Source organism: Corapipo altera, unplaced genomic scaffold (genome assembly GCF_003945725.1).
Source record: "Corapipo altera isolate COAL_440 unplaced genomic scaffold, ASM394572v1 48b, whole genome shotgun sequence".
In the NCBI taxonomy this organism is placed as follows: Eukaryota; Metazoa; Chordata; class Aves; order Passeriformes; family Pipridae; genus Corapipo; species Corapipo altera.
In genome coordinates this window covers 13,923,343-13,942,408 of record NW_020884884.1, presented here as the reverse complement: position 1 = coordinate 13,942,408, position 19,066 = coordinate 13,923,343, and the positions used below count along the sequence as shown (strand labels likewise).

The 19,066-nt window shown below is 56.1% G+C and overlaps 1 protein-coding gene across 7 annotated transcripts in view; it reads left to right on the top strand.

Annotated features, from left to right (window-relative positions):
* The first annotated feature begins 614 nt into the window (after positions 1-614).
* Positions 615-19,066, top strand: part of SLC29A1 (solute carrier family 29 member 1 (Augustine blood group)) — a 34,185-nt gene continuing 15,733 nt past the window's right edge. The window contains exons 1-3 of one of the 7 annotated variants that reach the window (XM_027641513.1): positions 615-720; positions 6,640-6,792; positions 8,641-9,315. The gene's annotated coding sequence lies outside the window, so the exon portion shown is untranslated. Of the gene's footprint in view, positions 721-1,416; positions 1,477-2,854; positions 3,078-6,639; positions 6,793-8,640; positions 9,316-11,521; positions 11,572-19,066 lie in introns of those variants that run through there. The other 6 variants (XM_027641512.1, XM_027641510.1, XM_027641511.1 and 3 more) reach the window with 6 other exon arrangements.

The following is a 19,066-nucleotide window of genomic DNA, read 5'->3' as shown; positions in this document are numbered from 1 at the left end:
TGGGCAGGGGCCAGGCCTGGCCAGGCCAGGGAGGAGGCCAAGACACAGCATTCCGGCTCCGGCCGCACATACCAGGAGAGCAGCTGGTGAGCTGGTGCCAGTTCATTCCTGAGCAGCTGAGGGGCCCAGCAGAGGGGGCAGTGGGTGCAGGGTGCTCTACTGAAGGCCCCCCTGCTGGCCCCAGGGGGTCGATGCTGACCAATGATGGGGTGGGAGCTCAGCAAGTGTACCACCATGGCCCGAGTCCACACAGCAGCATGGAGTGACATGGGCCACCAGAGAGATGACCCCATCCCAGGGATGATGTTGGCATCTGCAGCACTGCTCTCAGTGCTCCCCTTGTACAGCCTGCATTGTCCCCCCAGGGTGGCTGTCCACCCACAGGCGTCCCTCTCTCCTTCCCTTTGCTGGCACTTGGCCCCACTGCAACGCTCTGACGAATCCCGTTTGAAGTTCTATGGCAGAAGCCAATTCCCCCCCCCCCCACTAATCTGCCCGTGCATGCAGCCTCCACCTGCTAAGCCAGCAGAAGCCGTGCTCAGCCAGCCCCAGCCAGCCCCAGGGCTCTGAAACCCACTCCAGCTGCAGAGCCTGTGGGGTGGCAAAGCCTCCGCACCCTGGTTCTGCTGCTCTTCTGGGAAACCCCAACCCTGATTGGCACCAGGCAGCGAGGAGATTGCAGGCTGCATCATCTGGCACCAGGAGAGCTGAGCCATCGAGGTAAGGGCAGGGTGCAGGCAGGGAGGTGAGCAGAGCATGCACTGTCCCTACTGTGCCTCATTTCCCTGGGTACCAGGAAAGGGGTCTGGCTCCAATCCCCTCCACTGAGCCAAGGTCTTGTCCTGCATTGTGGCTGCTCGGCAGTCCTGCTGCAAGGTCACCCTGCAGCTGGGGGCCTCTGCTGAGCTCTGTAGCCATCTCACACTGCCTCCAGTCTGAGATTGGTGCTTTCCAGTCCCATAGCTGCAAGGAGGGTTCGGAGCCTGGCGCCGGTGCAGGGGGTAGCAAAAGGGGGAGCAGCATTGGCGGGACTGGCTGCCAGCACCTGCCCTCCTTGCCTGGGCAAACTGGCAGCACGGCGATGCTCCCCTCCCGGGGCAGGGACCCCCGGGGCAGGAGGGCCAGCTGCCTGCTCCAGCAGGTGGGAAAGCACTGGGAAAAGCCGTAGCACCGGCCATTCCTCTGCCGGGGCTGCGGCAGCGCGGCGACCGCTGCAGCATCCCTCTCGCTGGTGCGGACGCTGCAGCTGCGGGCAGCGGGGCAGAGCGGGGTGCGAGGGGTAAGAACACCGAGCTGCGGTGCCGGTGGCCCCGAAGCTGCGGGCTGTCCCAGCCCGCCCGCGAGGTGCCCTTGGCGCGGCGGGCAGCGCTAGGACCCGGCGTGCCGCGGCCGGCGCTGCTGGCACCGGGCACTGCGGGACGGGACCGTGCCGGCGGCGGCGCCGTGGGAAGGAGCCGGCAGCTCTCGGGGGAACATGTAAGCGACGCGGCGGAGCCCAGGCTGCCACGGGAGCGGGTGGGTGCTGGGGCGGACCAGGAACCCCGGCAGCGGCGGCGGCAGCGCTCGGGGAAGCCCTGGCAGCCGTCCCGCAGCCGTGCGGGGCAGCCGGGACTGAGGGGCTGGCAGGCTATCTCACTGGGTCTCTGGCCCCGGCACGCTCGGCCCCGCTCCTGCTGGTGCTGGGTGCTGCTGCTTTCCCTTCCCCTCCCTCTGCGGGACGCCCGCGGGGCTGGGCAGGGGGCTCGTCCCAAGAGCACAGTGCCACGGGACAGTAAAGGCCTCTCCCCATCCATCCCCCAGCACAGGCAGCTGGGAGTGGTGTTTGGTTACTCTGCCCGTGGGGATGTCACTCCAGGGCTGACGCTGCCACTGCTTACGGCCCCATCGCCTTCCTGTGTCAGTCCCAGCCTTCCGTGAGCACTGGCTTCCTCCCTGCCCTGACAGTCACGTATGTTCCTGTATGGCCCCGGGGGTGCCTGCAACCACAGGGAACACTGCCAGCGAGCCTTCCACGTTCCTGGAGGCCCTGGGGCTGTGCCACCGCTTGCCTCTCTGCCAGAGCTTCTTCTGCAGCCCCATTTGCCTCTCACAGGCCCTTTGTCCCAGTAGCTGGGCACTCTCCCATGACCCTTTCTATTTGTAGGCTGACCGCTGGGAGCTTGCCCTCTGCCCTTGCACCTTTCGCCATGCAGCTCCTTTCTCCCCAGGCACCATTCCTGGCTGCCCTCAGCGTGATTTGGCCCAGTGCAAAGGTCCTGGCTGCCCTCAGAATCCAAGGCATAGCCTCAGGCTTGTTTGTAGGACCCTGACCTTGTGTGCAGAGGAGAGAGAGATGAAGGTGCAGGCAGAGTAGGGTTTGTGGCATGGCCCTTGACCCCACATCCGTGGTGCCTCTCCAGGTCAGGGCACTGCTCTGCTGTCCCGGTAAAGGTCTTAATGCAAGAGGTGAGAAAACAGGGTCCCCATTGCTGCTTGTTCTCCTTATCCCTTCACTGCCCTGGTGCTGTCTTGGAGGGGAACTGGGTGCTGTAGGGGCTGCAACGGATGGGCAAATGCAGAAAGTGAGGGAAACTGGCATAGCTGGCTGATAGGAGATAGTGAAACTCATCTGTCATGGTCCTCAGTCTTGTGCAGGAAGATGATGGAGGATGTGGTGGAGGAGAACAGCCACGTGCTGCTGCTGGCCCGCTTGCGCTGCAGCAGCTATCTCACGTACAGACATACAAGAAGCCCCCCACTCCCTGCCAGGAGTGGCTGGAGCATCCCTGAAGGCAAGCTGGATGGCACTGGGAGCAGCACGATGGAAGATGCAGGCAGCAGTGGCAGAGCAGCCTGTCCTGCATCAGAGCGGGCAGCCCCTGAGCTACCATCAGCAACAAGCCACTCCAGGGCTCTCTGGGCAGCTAGGCTTTTGTGGAGCTCTTTTTCTTCTTGAGAAGCCTGGCTTTTTGCAGGGAGCCCAGCACCATCATGACTGCAGATACAAAGCAGGGCCAGCAGCAGCAGGGCCAGCAGCAGCCTCTGCTGTGAAGCTTCCCAGCTCTTCAATCCCGGGACACAGCACTAGCAAAAAACAGGTGAGACTTTTCCACCTGTTTGCAACCTCTGGAGGTGGCAGATTCTGTGGGGAAAGTGCAGAAGACAGGAAGTAGGTTGTCTGCAGCTTCTCCTCAGACTGGGGTCTTTTCAGGAAGCCAGCTACTGTAGCCAGGGCTGACTTTTGTTTTCTGGCTTGCCAGAAAGAAGATTTACTGTGTCTGGGCAGCAGTGTTAGAAGAGCAAGCTGTTTCCCCAGAGACTGAGTCCCTATCAGCTGAGTATGGAGTCAGCCTGAGGCCATGAGCCCCTGGAAAGGTAGTGACAGGAACCCCTCTTGTCCCTGAAGCACTTGGCCAGTGGCACAAAGGTGTTCCTGGATGCCTTATAGCCCAGGACCAAGGGAAGAAGCTGGCAAGCTGCCTTTTGAGAAGTAAGCTATGCTGAGGAGATGCACCTCATGCCTTTCCCCATCCCATCCCATCCCATCACTATGAGATTCAGGGTTCTCAGAGGACCAGCCAGGACCCCTTTCTCTGTGGCCCACAGCTGAGCAGCAAGCACAGCCCTAGAGGACAGGTATTGTGTTCAGGGTAACTGTCACTGTCTTGTATCTTCATGTGATCCACCCTGCCCCTGAAATCTGCTTCTTAACATTATCCACGCCCTTCTGCACAGTATGTTACCTACAAGCAAACTCTGCCCTGCTCCTTTAAACTGCCTTCAAACAAACAGCTTGAGCTTCTGTCCTCAGACTTCCCTGCTTACTCCCAGATTTCCTGGCTCATGCTCATCCCTGCTCCCCACATGGGTTAGCACACAACAAGCTCACACTTTGGGTTGCCTTGTCCCACTTTGCTCACTTGGCTCCCAGTGTTGGTGATGCCCCCATCCCCCTGCTGCAGCTCACTGCTTCCTCATCCTCACAGTGAACCCAGCGCTCAGGCCTGTGCCCGTCCTTCCCTAGCCCGAGGGGTCGCGTGGGATGCCTCCCTACCCAGAATGCCGGACCCTCTCCCAGCAGCCATCAGCTCCCCACAGCTGGGAGAACACCGCTGCTGCCCTCCCCCCTGCCCTCCTCCGCTTTCCCACACTCCCTCCCGCATTCCGCGGAGCCGCTTAAGCCCGCGGGCCGGCTAATTCCTTCCCCGTGGGCTCCCCGTGCTGGCCGGTCACGGGAGGGGAGGGGGCCCACGGCTGCCCCGCGCCGCCGGCAGGGGGCAGCACGGGCACGGTGGGTGCGGGGGTCCCCGCAGAGCCCTCGGGGGTCGGGCAGCTCTGCAGCGAGCACGGGCAGGGGCCAGGAGCCAGAACCTCCCCCCACAGGGGACAGCCGAACTCTGACGGGCTGCCCCTGCAGCGTGAGCACGGGGCATGCAGGCTCCCAGCAGTGTTTCCCAGCCTCATGCCTGAGGGGTGCAGGACCCCCCGGGGGTTCCCTCCTTCCTGGTCCGTGTTAGAGCATCCTCTGCCCACGGGTGGACACTCAGCTTTGCAGAGGGGCTGAGGAAGGGAGAGAGGGCAGTCCCAGTGGTACTTGGATGATCCGCAACAGATGGGCCGCTGGTCATGGGTTCGGCCCTCTCTTCTTTTGATGTCCCATGGCTGTGTTCTGCCGGGTGGCCTGGGGGCCATGTCTCGGCTTGGGAATCCGTGGAAGCATGACTGGCAAGGAGAGGAAATGATGAACGGCTGGTACTGTTGGAAGCTGTGGGAAAGGGCCTTCCTGGAGACCTCTCTGTAGGATGTTTGGGAGCATTCAGCCACAGCTCTGCCGCTGATTCGCCCAAGGGGGAAAGCATGACAGGATGGGCTTAGTCTCCAGACAGGATTTAGTCAGCCCTGCCAGACGTTTGCACAGAGCGGAATTCCTCCACGCCAGCCAGCAACTGTCGGGCCAGGGACGGACACGGGGCTGGCATGGCTGTGAGAGTTCCTGGGCCTGTGTTTGGAGCCCTTGTCTCTGCAGGTGGCCATGTGCCATAGTCCCCGTGGTGCCAGTGGCCACAGAGCCTGCCCAGGGAGCAGGCTGGATGGGAGAACAGGCAGGTGCTTTGGCCCTGAACTGCCATGTGGGATGGGCAGCCACCAGCTGCAGCAGCACTCTCTGACAGCCGGAGCATGGCTCTGCCTGCTGCCACTAAGGTGCCTTGGGGAGGTTGATGGGGAGCCATGGCTTCAGGCTATCCTTTGAGCCTGGGATTCACCCATCCTCTAGAAAGTCATCTTCTGCCTTTTAGATGAGATCCAGGGAGCTGCTGGGCACTGTGCTCCACCGGGGTGTGGATGGGCTTTGCAGACTGGGGTAATAGGACCACACAGTGGCTGCTATCTCTCTTCCTCTTGCCAGGTTCCCTCATTCCCAGCAGCCCACAGCTCCCCTGTGGTGTTTTACGAGTGTGGCTGAGTGCCAGCCAGCTCCTTCCTTAATGGTTGTGCTCTGTTGTGGGAGACTGGTGCTGCCGGCTAAGGAGCAGGATGTGCCCCCGGCACTGCTTCAATGGGCCAGATGACCTTGACTATAATGTGGGTCCCTCTACCCACGCCAGTTCCATCCTCTGCCAAGGAGACCTGGTGTGACACCATGACAGAGTGACACTGGTGCTTGGAGTGGCCTGTGCCCCAGGAGTACCATTTCTGAATGCCACAGAGTGTTCCTGCCTGTCTCCTCTGGTACGACTGGGAGCCTGGCCTGTGTGTCTTGAGTTTATTCAGGCCTCAGCTCAGGCCCTGGCCGGTGGAAACTGTGTGCTGTGGGGTAACATTTTACCTTTGGCTGGTGGCTACACAGCTGTCACTCAGTAACTAGCCACAAAGCAACTTCATGGCTAATTGGTGTCATTAGGCAGTATTTACTGCTTTAATGCTTGTAGGAGTTAGCAAATGGGTAGCTGGGACTCAGGAGAGAGCAGCAGCAGTAGTACAGGGAGGGAGACAGAGGGATGGAGATGAAGGAGAGAGGGATTGCTCTGGGGAAGATTGCACCCAGGAGGTGGTGGGGGTGGGAGACCCTCAGCAGTGGCTTGGGCAGGGTGGCTTGTGTCTCCCTAGCCTGCCAGCTGGGAGATGCCCCACGTTCCAAAGATGATGCTGCTCCATTGGGCACCAGGAACTCCCACCACCACCTTCAGCAGCCTGAGACGGGGCTGGAATTTAACTGGACCCCATTGTCCATGCCAGGCCCCAGGAGCCCTCTGGGCACCCCGGCCCCTTGCTGAGCTGTGCCGAATCAGGGGACAATGGGTTTTGTTTCTGCCTGCCCAGCTGGAAAACACCCATGGCCCTGCCACCGCCACCACCACCAGGCTGGAGGTGCGCTCAATGGAGGCCCTTCCTTATCATGTCTCCTGGCTGTTTGCTCACTGGAGCTGTGAGTGCTTTAGGAGTAGCAGTGTCACCCCATTGCATCTCAGTGCTACCAGCATGGGGAGGATGCTTAGCATGGGGAGGTGGGGAGGCTGATTGGCAACAGGTGCTTCCCTCTCCCCTGCCTCTCCTTACAGGTTTTCACCCAGGGCTGCTCCTCTACTGGCAGCGAGCTCCTGCTGCCCTCAGCCCAGTAATGAAGAAATCACAGGCAGCTGCCTAACTTTATCCTTGCAGGTCGGGTTGTGTGAGGAAGCAGAGGGACGATGGGGTGCTGAAGGTCTGCGTGGCTCCCTGCAAGCGTTGAGGTGCCAGCTGGATATCTGCCACAGGTAGAGCTCAGGAGGATATTGCAGCCCACTCCTTCCCCAGCCAGGCTCAGGCCATCAGGTGAGAATCACCTCTGCCCTGCCACCTCATCCTGAAACGCAGGGCAGGGCAACGAAATCCTGGGGGGTTACTATCAGGAGTCCTGCAAGCAGCAACCAGAGAACACCCACCCTCAAAAAGGGTCTGCCAGCAGCTCTTCAGCCAGGACCAGCAAGGAAATAGCAAACTAAAATGGTCCCTGAGCCATTCGCTGATCTTGGCAACAGGCTGAGATGCTTTTTTTGACTATCAAAGAATCCAGGATCATTGTAGTCTCAGTATAACTCGATTCACAGGAGCCTGTAGTGGTTTTTTCCCCCCATTGCCTAGTAGGTTAATAACCTGCTGGCACTTGACAGAGGTCCAGCATCTTCTGTGTTTCCCTCCATGTGACTGACTAAAATGCCCCCTTCTCCCCCTTTCCCAATATGGCTGTGCCCTGCTGCCTTGTCACACGTGCAGAGAATCAGACACAGCTACTAATCTGCTTGCCACTCCACTCCTGCCTGCCTGCCTGCCCTGCCTTTTAAACACACTGGCTCTCTGTTTCTCTGCTCTGTGGCGCAGAGGCTCTGTGAGCTGAGTTGTCCATGCCTTCCTCTGAAATGGTGTGGGCAGCACCCGATGTAGGGAAACGCTGCTTCTGTGGGTCATGCATGCAAAGGGAAGGATGTTTTGCAATGCAAAGGAGAACTGGACAGCATGTAGCCCCTGACCTCAGCCCTGCTGCAGGTCAGTGGCCTCACCATGCCTCAGTTTCCCTTGCTTCTGGCACAGGCACATTAGAGGGAAAAGGAAATCTCACTGCAGAGGAGGGATGGTGGGTTAATTAATGTATGGTTGCAAAGTGCTTGCAAATCTCCAAGGAAAACGGTCGACGTGGGTGCCAAGTGTAAAGGATTCTGGAAACACTAAGTGCCTGCAAATGCTGGCTCGCTCCTCAGGGCCTAAAACTCAAATATTGCCCAAGAGGCACCGAAAATATTCCTTTAGCTCATGTGATGCATTATCCACTGCCTGGAATAAATCTCCCTTTTTGCTCTTGCTTTCCAAACCAGCTGTTTGTTTGTTTTCCCCTTTTGGATTTCATAGCTTAGTTAAAGCAAGCAATTGCTACAAGGGTGGGGGGAGGAAGCAGCTTTTGTGAAAGGTTTGGCACCAAGTGTCTTTGAAGGGAGAGCACTTTAGCACTTGGCCTGTTTGTTCTGCCAGTTACAAACTAGCTGTGGGCTCCAGGTGACAGTGACTAAGTTCCTGCAGCGCACGTTTGAGGTCTCAGAAGAAAACTCAAAGGGCTGGGCAGCTTGAGCCCTATCAACATGTCCTGGGAAGCATGTACGTGGGACTCCCAGTCTTATGTAAGGGAGAGGCTTTGCTGGCTGCCGTCCTCCCAGAAAGCAGGGTTTTGCCTTCTCCCTTTACTCTGGGGAGCACAGCAATCTGCCAACAGCAGCAGTGTTTTGGCACCATGCTGCTGTTTTGGAGATGGAGAGGGTGGGAATGCAGCAAGTCCCCGGGCCCCACTCAAGGCTGCCTTTTCTCCTTGCCCAAATTACACAGGGGAGAAACATCTAGCTGTGTGTCCTGTACAGTGGTGGGCCCAGTACCAGTGCTGGGCAAAGCACAGCTGTTTCCAGTTTTGGAGCAGAAACTGTTTTTGTAGCTGTTTGTTTCTTCTAGGAGGTTTGTTTTTGTACACACAGAGGTGAAGATGATAACATGAGAGTCACTTGGGAGCAGAGGGCTTTGCAAAGGCAACACACTTCATCAAGATGAAGCAAGGCAGCTTGGCCCTGCAGCAAGGGCTCGTGTTTGTGGGGCAATAAATGAGTTGTCACTGGCTGTGCGATTTGTTACCTTCCCTTGCAGAGGAGGTGTCACCCCCCTGCGACTGCATGCTGCCATTGGCATTACACAGCCCAAGGACCTGCATTGCTCTTGAGAGCAGACATGCTCCCCGAGGGGCTGAAGTGCCTCTCCTGAGAAGAGAACCCTGAGCGAGATGTCTACTGTCCTGCACCAGCCAGGGTTGGATTTCAAAGGACACTCACGCTCTTCCAGCCTTAGCCTTCCTCACCCCACAGTGTCTTGCTCACTCCTGGTCTCCTGCTTGCCTGAAAGAAGACATCATTAAACCCTGTCCTGCAAGTCAGTGGTGGGTGAGCATGCAGGTCTGTGCAGAAAAACAGCCAGCAGCCCGTGCTGTACTTAAGAGCTGGAAGCTGCCTTTCTCCACGCCTCCCCTCGGGTCCATCTGCTGGCCTCCTGTCTGCCTGCGGTCACTGGTGGCTGAGACTCTGTTCAGTGCTAATGGATTTCAAACCCCCTGTCTCCAGTGAGAGACATCTCTGTTGAGGGATGTTGATTCCAGTGCTTGGGGGAGCAGCTGTGCAGACAGGACCAGAGCTGTGAATTAGAGAACATTTAATCCTGTACTTTGGTGATGGTAAGTGCTAGGCACCCTGCTGCTGAAAGCCTGGGGTGAGGCAGTGGCTACACCCACCCTGTCCTGAAGTGGAGACTTCCTGGAATATCTACTCAAAGGTAAATTTTGTGGTGTTTCTCCTCCCAAGGATAGGATCTGAGGCTATAATGATGCAGAGAGCCTTGTCCTGGCTTCTGAAAGCACAGTGGCACTTTGGCTGGGCACCACCACTCTGTACCCTATGCTCAAGTTCCTGGGGTAATTTGTTCTCACAGCTTTTAGCTTGTCCTAAAGTTGGAGCTTATGTAGAAAAATAAAATTATAGAGATGCTGAAATTTTAGCTCATGCTGCTAAGCAGCAAGTGTGGACATCCCGAGAAGAAACATGGGGTACAAGGTGCCATGGCATCCATGTCCCAGGGACTGCCAAGGGGGCTTGAGGGCCTCTGTGGGTGACAGTGTGGTACGTCTCAAAGCTAGAGAGGAGGTGATGTGAGACATGCTGAAGCAGGCAACCTTGCTTTTCTATTTGGTTTTTGCAGAGGAGAGAGGAGATAGGAGGTGGGAGAGTAGAGACAAGGTGAGGCAAGTGGACAGAGGAGAGGTTTTGTCTCTGTTGCAGCTTAACTGGAAGACCTTTCAGATCAGAATGGCTTAGGAAAAATGGGCTGAGGAAAGGCAGGCCCAGGGCTTGCATCCATCATTGCCTGGGGGATTCAGAAGGAGCTTTAATTGGAGATGAGAGCTTTTAAATTTAATTTTATCTGATATGAATCTTACATTTAAGAAAAGAGCCTCCTGTCTTACTGTCTGACAACATTTCTGGTGCTCACTTCATGTTTTTAATGCACCCTGCTGATTCCAGAAGCCCACGACAAATATCTACCAGAAGCACAGTGGGAGAGATCCAGCTGCAGTCTGTTACCAGGCAGATCAGTGAAGAGGTCTCTTCCTGAGGGTGACACTCCGCAGTGTCATGGTTGCAGCTCAGAAAGCATTGGTAGCTGTCTCAGCCCTGTTCCCATTGCCTTTTTCTTGGACCTTAAGGACTTTTTGCTTACGTGGCAATGTTTTGTCTTAAAATACAAGCTTGGTGCTTGGGTTCTGCAGGGAGACATGTGTTAGAGATCATTGCGCTGAAAGATCGTGAGGATGGGAATCTGCCAGAGCTTTCTGGAGTGTTTTAACTTCTGGTTTTAATTTCTAACCCAAACTGATCGCCATCTGCAGAGAATTTTCCGAGATTGTTTATTAATGGAACAAGTGTTTTCATGGTCAAAGCTGCTGCAGGGAATTCCTGGTGTTGCTGCCTGTGGCCGCACAGCAGAGGTGAACGGAGAGAGCCAGGAGGGCCCTGTGTTCCTGGTGGAGGAACCTTTAAACATCCAGCTTTATAAAAAAATATTTCTGTGACTGTTTAACTGCACAGATATGAGCTTGAGTTCAGGTGCACTCCGTGCACTTCCCTTTACTGGGGGACAAAGTACCCTGAGGACTCCTGCACGTCCACACTTAAGCTAAACAACAGGCTTTTATCACAGCGGAGAGTAGATATCTATTCCAGAGTGATAAGAACCTGGAGACGGCAGCCTGCAAAAAACCCACATCTTAGAGTTTGTGCCTGCCCTTTGGATACGGCATACACGTGGTATTTATATCCTCTGAATATAGGGGAATTGCTAAGGATCAGAGGGCTCTACACATTGCCTGCCATCCTGGTAGTGCCGCCCCGAATACACAATGCAAAAGGCTGTCTGTAATCCTACTCATAGAATCACAGAATGGTTGGAAGGGACCTTAAAGATCATCTAGTTCCAATCCGCCTGCCATGGGCAAGGATGTCACCCACTAGATCGCTAATTCAAGACAGTTTTACATATATACATATGTATATACACACATGTACATATGTGTGTATAGGTGTGTGTACACCCATATATTTATATACGTGTGTATCCATAGGTGTGTATATATACACGCATCCATATACATATATATGTATACATACTACACCCTTAAGGGGTGATTGCGAGCAGAGGGTTTTTGTCTGGATTAGAACGCAGCATGGAGGACAAGCGAGGGACCTGGCAATTAGGGCCGGTTCACACTCCAGTTAGAGCTACGATTTAATGCACAGCTCCTTTAGAGCTTTAATATTTACTAATGCCTAGATATTAAAGCAAATCCGGCCCTGGGTGCAGCTCCGGAGTTACGGGGGGGGGGGGGGGGGGGTTTTGGTAGGGGCCGGGGGGGGTTCCCGCCAGCTGCGGGGCGTGGAGACACGGTAGGCGCGGAAAGGGGGGGAGCCAGGGGCGGGCAAGGCCGGGAGAAGGGACGGCAGCAGAACGCGGGGCGGTGCAGAGAGCGCGGCGCAGGTGGGTTCAGCCTTAGGCGCGCACGGCTGCCCGTGCAGGGGTCGTGGTTCCTCTTACCCTTTCTCTCCCAGGGGCGAGGGGGAACGGGGAGGGCGCGGGAGTCGGAAAATCCGCTGCCTCTCCCACGCGGGGACCGCGTGGCACTGAAGGCGGCAAAAAAGCGGAGGAGGAGTTTACAGAGCGGGAGGGAGGCAGTGGTTTTCCATCCGCACCGGGGACAGAAGGCGCCGGAGCCGGCAGGCAGCGGGGGGCAGCGGTAGGCGCCCGCGTTCAAGGTATTGGCTCAAAGTCGCCGAGCTTTTGGCCATCCCGACTCCCTCCGACGCTCCTCGCGGATTTTCGAAGCTGCCGGATGCGTGGGTTTCTCTCCGGGACCCCTCGGAGGGAGCGGGCGGGTGTTCCAGTCTCAGGACCAGGCGCCAGAGTGTGGGGAGAGGCGGTGGGCAAGTCGCGGCTCGGAGTGGGGGTGTGCGGGTATGATGCTTAGATGCTGCTTTTTGGGACGGAGGATTTTCTTCCTTGCTACCTTGAACGGCAACTCCAAATCCCCTTTCATAGTTACTGCTGCAGGGAGAGCATATGGTTTTGGGGATGCGAAGTGGAGCGTCCAGCATGGGGCTCTGGGGATGCGAAGTGCAGTGATGCTTTGATACCTGGGATGCTGGACTTTTCCAAGGGGTGTGTGCGGCGGTCCTCCGGCTGCAGAGATGCACATCCCTGCCGAGCTCTCGCCCATGTGCACGACCGTGTCTGCCAGCATGCCGCAGTCGGCGGATATTGTGAGGACCCGCTGGCAGGTGCGGGGGCAGGGTACCATGTGCTGTTGTGCGAGAAGCAGGGCATAGCCTCCTTGTCTGGCAGAAAAACTGCTGGCCCAGGGTTGCTCCAGGTCCTGCTCAAGAAAATGCTCCCGGTTAGCTCTGGGATGCTATGGAAGATTTCAGTGAATGAGTTTCTTTCCATTTCTGAGCAAACCATCAATGTTGATGGAAAGCCTGGTCCAGGCACGAGTGCCAAGAACTCCTGTAGAGCCCTTTTGTGCTGTCCTCCCCACCCCATAGCTAAATCTGAGCCTCACACCCGTGCTAGGTGCTAATACTGGCAAACCAACGCCATCCGTGCCTATACTCACTGCATTCCCATCTGCCTCTTGGGAATGGGCTGTGGAACCGTGGGCTGTGTGGGAAGGCAACAGCGGCCAAGCCCTAGAGCTGTGGGATTGCAGACAAGTAAGACTGTATCCTTGATCCCCAAGGCTAGGGGCTGCAGGAGGAATTTGTGCAGCTGTTGGCCACAGCTGGATGTGCTTCCCGGCTGCTCCAAAGCAGGAAGCAGCCAACCGGCCCCTCAGTTGCCTGTTGAGAGCAGACACAATTGAGGGACTTCTATGAATGCCGACACAGGAAATCCCACTCTCCTTCTGCACCTCATCCCAGCTTGGTGGCATTGTTTCCTTTCGCCAGCCCCGGCTGGGCAGCCTCAGGCTCCTTCAAGCCTGCCTTCGCTACAAAGCTATCTCAGGATGTGACTATGCAGGGATGCTTTTCTCTTGGGTACACTGGTTGTCTGAGTGCAGCTCATGGGTCATTGATAGTGTCAGTCCAGTGCCAACACCACATGTGTGCCCTCCAAAGCACTCCTGCTCCAGCCGTTGCCTTTTGCTGGAAAAGACAGATAGGCTTGCTCTTGGCTCACCAAAAAGGTCTCCACAGAGCAAAGGCACTTTCTGTTCAGCACTGAGGGCTGTAGCATTGGCCTCAGAGGATGGTTTGCTGTGTGGCTGTTCCTTCTGCAGCTAGTGCAGACAAGAGATGGGAGCCTACACTATGCCAGGTACCTGGAGTGAAGAGGCTGAAGAAATTCACTTCAGCTTGAATCAAAAAATGTAGTGCCAGCACATAGGGCAGTATGGCACCTCCATCCTGCAGTTCCTTTTCTCCATTCCTCACCAAGCTGTGTAATTAACTACTGCCATCAATTCTCCAGCATGGCATCTCTCCTCTCATTATCTTGGGCTGGGAGGTATTATTGAGCCTCTTCCTCTTTGAAGATGAGCCATGGGCTTTGTTCTTGCCCTGGCATGACCTGTCTCATTCCTTGCTGTGGTCTGGGGGTAAGCCAGGGTGCGGAGGACAAGGCACCCGTTCACCCACTCCCATGCTACACCTTCCTCACTCAGCCTGGCTTAATTCCCAGCTACCCTTGCAGAGACAGGGCTTGGGGACCAGCTCACTGGGTCAGAGGAAGCCCAGGACCACCTGCGTGCCCTGTCCAGATGGGAAGGCACCAGCTTTAGGAAGCCAGCAAACAGCTTCTGGTGCTTTCTCTGGAACACAGGCAGATCTTAGTTGGTTTTGTTCAATGTAACATCCAGGCCTTTGGCAAGTATTAAAGAAGCTGCAACCCCTGCTCTCATCAGCAGAGTGCTATTTGCCTGTGGTCCTTGCCAGCTCCGTACTGACTCCCCGGTGTAAACCTTGCTTACTTCCCTGCACCTTCCTGAGCCTCCCCAGCACCAACCTATGTCCTGAGGCATCTGCCAGCCCAGCACTGCACTGCTGGGGCTGCAGGACTGCCAGCTCTTGGAGTCACATCTCCCTGCTAACTCGTACTCAGCTGCCAGCAAGCTGAGGCACAAAGCACTATGCAGAGTGAGCGACACACATTTGCAGGTGGGCAGGAGTCAGACTTTTACCAGCCACACAGCTATTAGGATTTGATTAAGCAGTGTGATACAGACTAATTGTTTCTTAGGTTAACAGTATGTAAGATATGGTATGGGGAAAGAAGTGTGCAGAGTAGGGGCAGGCCCTGGGTGGGTTTGGTTACATCAGGATGTGTGGTCTGGAGGGACTACAATGCCCCAGCTGAGGCTGCAGCACAGTACTGCACCCCATCTTCCACTCCAGATTCTGCAGACCTGGTTCAGAGGCTGTAGATGGGCTCTGGGGTCCCCATATGAGAGCGGGGCTGTGATGCTGCATGAGGAATATGTTGAAGGGTTGTTGCTCCCATGAGACAACCTGTTGTGTAGGAATAACACCAATAGCCCTTTATAACTTCATTGGTGATGGTGGTGGTGTGAAGAACATCACTGTTTTGACCTTTTGGTCCTGCTCTGGCTTGGAGCAGGCTTTCCTGGGTCTCACTGATCCCCAAGAAAGGGGAGGCTCAGATCTCTGGGTATATGTAGCTGTCATGCGCAGACTGTGACACAGACTGGTGAGCCTGGCATTCTGGGTGCAGTGCTCAAGGTTCTTTTTCAGTCTCTTGGTTAAGACGTGGGTAAGCATGGTGAGGCTTCATCTCCAGGAGACTGGCTTTCCTTGAGGCCAAAGGGGAGCAGAGACCTTTTGCCTGCCTGCTGGCTCATGCAGAAGAAGTCAACAGGAAATCAGGCAGATTTCCGCAGAGCCTTCTTGCCTTCTTCCCACCACACGACTGCCAGTGAGATTTGCTTTAGTTCAGTTCATTTAGGACTTGTCTGATAGGAAGGCACCTCACTGTGAAATTTCCAGCTGGAAATTCATGGAGTGAGCAGACCAGGAAGCTGCAGAGGGAGGAGGCAGGCAGGGGCTGGAGGTGAAGAGCAGGGAGTGATGTGGCTGGGTGGAGAGGAGCGGCAGGACCAGAGGGACACGCAGTCAGCCTCCTACCAGTGAGCAGCCTGCTCCAGCCACATACTGAGGCTCAGTCACAGCAGCAGGGCTGTGTCATCAGCCTTGCTGTGATGAGGGCGAGCCATCAACCTGAATGTGTACCTGCACCCCCAGACTGACACTGAAATGGCACCAGTCTCTTGCAAGGCTGCTGGGAAGAGGGGCATCCTGCCTAGGCCACCCTGCTTGGCTTCTCCCGCTGCTGCCCAAGCTACAGCTCCCAACATGGTTCTCGCTCCTGCCTGGTTCATCATGCCTAGCACAGCCACCCACTGATACCATGAAGGGACAGGGAGCCAATTTATACCTGCAGCTGAGGCCTAGCTCACCTGGCTCAAGACAGTGATGGCTTTGGAGTTTTGCTACAGGTTTGCTCATGGTCTTGGGAAACCCTCATGAGAAAAGCTCCCCTGTTCTAGGCTTGGGGATAACCCCTGGAGAACAGTTCAGGGAGGTGGGAGGGACTGGTGGCATGTCTCACTTCTGAGTCCTGGCCAAGGCTCAGGGTTGAAGGAGATGCCAGCCTTATCTGCCTTACCTGCTCTGCTTGCGGTAGGCCTTGTCTTTGCCTGGTCTCAGGACCAAACTGGAGGCAATTCCATTTTTTATCCTCCCTCAGTGCTGTACCCTCAGCTCCCTGATGGACTGGATCTCGCCCCACAGGGAGCCCACTGCTGCAGGATGCACACAGGACATGTGGTGCTTTCAGCCCATCAGGGTTTGTAGGTGTCGGGCTGTGGCTCTGTGGCTCGGGGTGGCAGGGTTGGGTGGGTCTCCTTGGCCTCTGAAGAGAGTGGGAGCGTTATCCATTAACCACAGGAGGAGGCAGACCAAGGGCAGCACAATGAAGCTATTGTGAAGTGATCCACCCTACCCTTCAGCTTCTCCTTCCCATCTTCACACCCACTACTCATGGCAACACAAGGCTGGTGTGTCTGCGTGGTGAACCACATCAGGACATTGATCTGCCAGTGCATTCCTGGAGGCAGCGGGTGTGGGGTGCCCAGGTGATGCAAAGCAGAATCCATGCCTTGCGGGTGGGGCGGTGAGAGAGCTGCTGAAGAGCACCACACTCCCCCTGCCTGGCTTCTGCAGCTGGGCTTGCTCCAAAAGTGGAACCTTCAACCTGAGACAAAACCCAATATCAGTAAATAGCCTGGCCATCGATATACAAATGCAGATTGTCTGCTACCAGCTGTCCCTCTCTTTCTTCCTTGTGGCTTTTAGGGGGATGCAATGTGTCGGAAGGGATTGCTTCAGCAGGGCTCAGCCTCTGGGCTCCCTGTTGCCCAGCATCACTGTGGGAGTGCATCAGCATCCCAGTGTGGTAAGACACACAGGTAGGCCCTGACAGGACATCTTGCCGGATGGCCAGCCCATCTCAACAGGGGTACGGTAACCTTGAGTCTCCCAGCAGGGCATCTAGAGCTGCCCTCATCTCCTCTGCTCCCCACACTACCCTGGGGGAGGCTGGGAGGCTGGTGGAGTCTGCTAGCCAATGTCAGTGGCTGCAAAGTGCTATTTCCACATGAGCAGAGCACTCGGGTGGCTCTCATTCAGAGTTCTCTGTGCTTCCCTGAGGCATCCCTGAGGATGGTCACAGTCCCAGGCAGGCTGGGATATCATAGCTGGGGTACACTGGGTGGTGGCTGGTTGCACAGATGTAGCAGCACAGGCTGGGATTTGGAGGGGATGTGACTTGCTCTTTCCTGACTTGTGGTTGAGCTCATAATTGTTGGTTGTGTGGGAGACTCTGTTTTGACGGGATTTGGGCAGACACAGCGGTGAGCTCCCCACCTCCTGTTTGCTCTCTCTGCCTGATCCTACTCTCATAAAGATTTTCCTGTTTGCCACGGTTTAGCCAAGGCCAATGCCAAGGGTGGGAGGTTTAGGTTCTGACTTATTTGCTCCAAAGGAAGTGTCCGCCTCGAGTCTTGCTTTGACTCCACATGTGAGACTTTAGTTCTGCCAGGCTGTTTGGGAAAGCTGAGTTATTCAGGGAGGAGAGAAGAGGGTGCCAGAGATGGTGCTTACGCCCTGGGTGTTTACTCCAAGTCCTTTGCTTGATCTATGCCACTGACGGCATGCTGCCTCCTTGGCTTTCCATTCCTTGGACCACAGACAGTGTGCTGCCCACACACCTCTTCTGTGTCTGCCTTAGGGCAAACCCAGCTCTCAGCAGGCAGCATCTTCCCCTCAGCCCAATTTAAAATCAGCTGGGAAATGTACAGGTGTGTGTGGCTCCTCGAGTCCCTCCAACTCCTGGGACTTCTAGGGACAGCTTTACCTCACTGTTAGGAGATGGCTGTAGCTTTGGAAGTGACTGGAATTGGGAATGTGGCACAAGCAAACCCAGATAGGGCATCCATCCGTTCTACCTCCATTTGTTTCTGGGGATTGTGGGGTGCCCTCTGGCTGGGATAAAGAGGGTTTTTGAGGTGTGGGGGTGACAGACACTCCTGTCTCCTGGAGCAGAGCCATTGTATCCATTGTGAAATAGCTGCATTTAGCAGCTGAAGTCTGTTTGGAGTTTGTGAGATGCTGTGGCTGTCCAGGCAGTGAGCAGGATCTTGGCAGGACAGGTGGCTGGCAGAGAGACCACATCGGACGGTGACGGGTCCCAAAACCTGCTTCTGTGCTCGCCATCCCCTTTCTCAGTAGGGCTGCAGACATTTCATGGCAAAAGCAGTGGTCAGCCAGGGCCCCTGTTCTGAGCTGGCCTACAGGCGAAAGGCCACTTTGGTTTCCGGAGACCCAAAATAGCCCATGTATTTCTGTCCTGGCCACCGGGCACAGCTGACGTGCAGAGGATGGAGACAACCTTGACTTGCCGCAGGCTGGTGGTGGCTGGTCCCAGTGTGCCTGTCCCAGCTTCTGCCCAGGGGCTGCTGCTCAGCTGGGAGGAATTGCCCCTCCAAATTGTGGTAGCTGGGGAGGTGGTGACACCAGGAGAAGATTGTGTTGTTCTGGCTCTGTTTTCACTCTTCTGTCGTCCACTAAATTGGAAGCAGCTGTGCAGCCTGGACCAGCCTCTGAAAAACAGCTTGGAGGGGACAAAATGACCTCTGCCCTTGAGCCAGTCCCCCAGCAGGGCTGGCAGCCTGCTGCAGACCTTCTCTGCTGGGTCGTCTGGGTGCAGGGACAAGGCTCGCTCCATCCAGCCCTGAGGATGCTCTCTCACCCCCTCGGGGGTCAGCAGTTCAGCAGCTCCCACTGGATTTGGGTAGCTCTTGCCTGCTGAGGGTCCTGCCCGCTGGCAGCTCTGTGCCTTTGCATCTGGCTCCATATAGGAAGGAGCTGGAGCTGGAAGGACAGCCTCTCTCCTGGGAGGTACAGGAGGTGGCTGGGTGGCAGCAGGCAGAGGGATGCTACAAGCAGGTACTCTTACTGCTGGTTGGCAGCCAGCTTTTCCTGCCCTTCCAGAAAGCATCACTGTTTGGGGATGAGTGAGTGAGTCCTGGGCTCAGATTCTCCTGAGGAAAGAGTGGCATTTGGGGTGGGAGAGTTGTTAAGCTGAGCCCTCTAAGCCTCCTCTGTCAAGGACTCTGCATGGAGGGCCTCCATGCATAGTTTGGGGAAGAATTTACAGGGACTTTTGAACTTGCCAATAATTTCACAGCCCCTCCTGTCTTGCCTCTCACTGCAGGACTGTTTTGAGATCCTCCTGGCTGGAATGTAAGCTGCCCCATCCTTCTCCTTCAGACCCTCAACTGCAGGTTTCTTCATGCTCAGCTCCCTTATGTTGTTCCTGGCCTGACTCCTTCCTGGGTCTGCCAGCTCTGAGGTCTGTCCTGAGGCCAAGAACACAAAGCAATGATGGAGGAATCATCTTCACT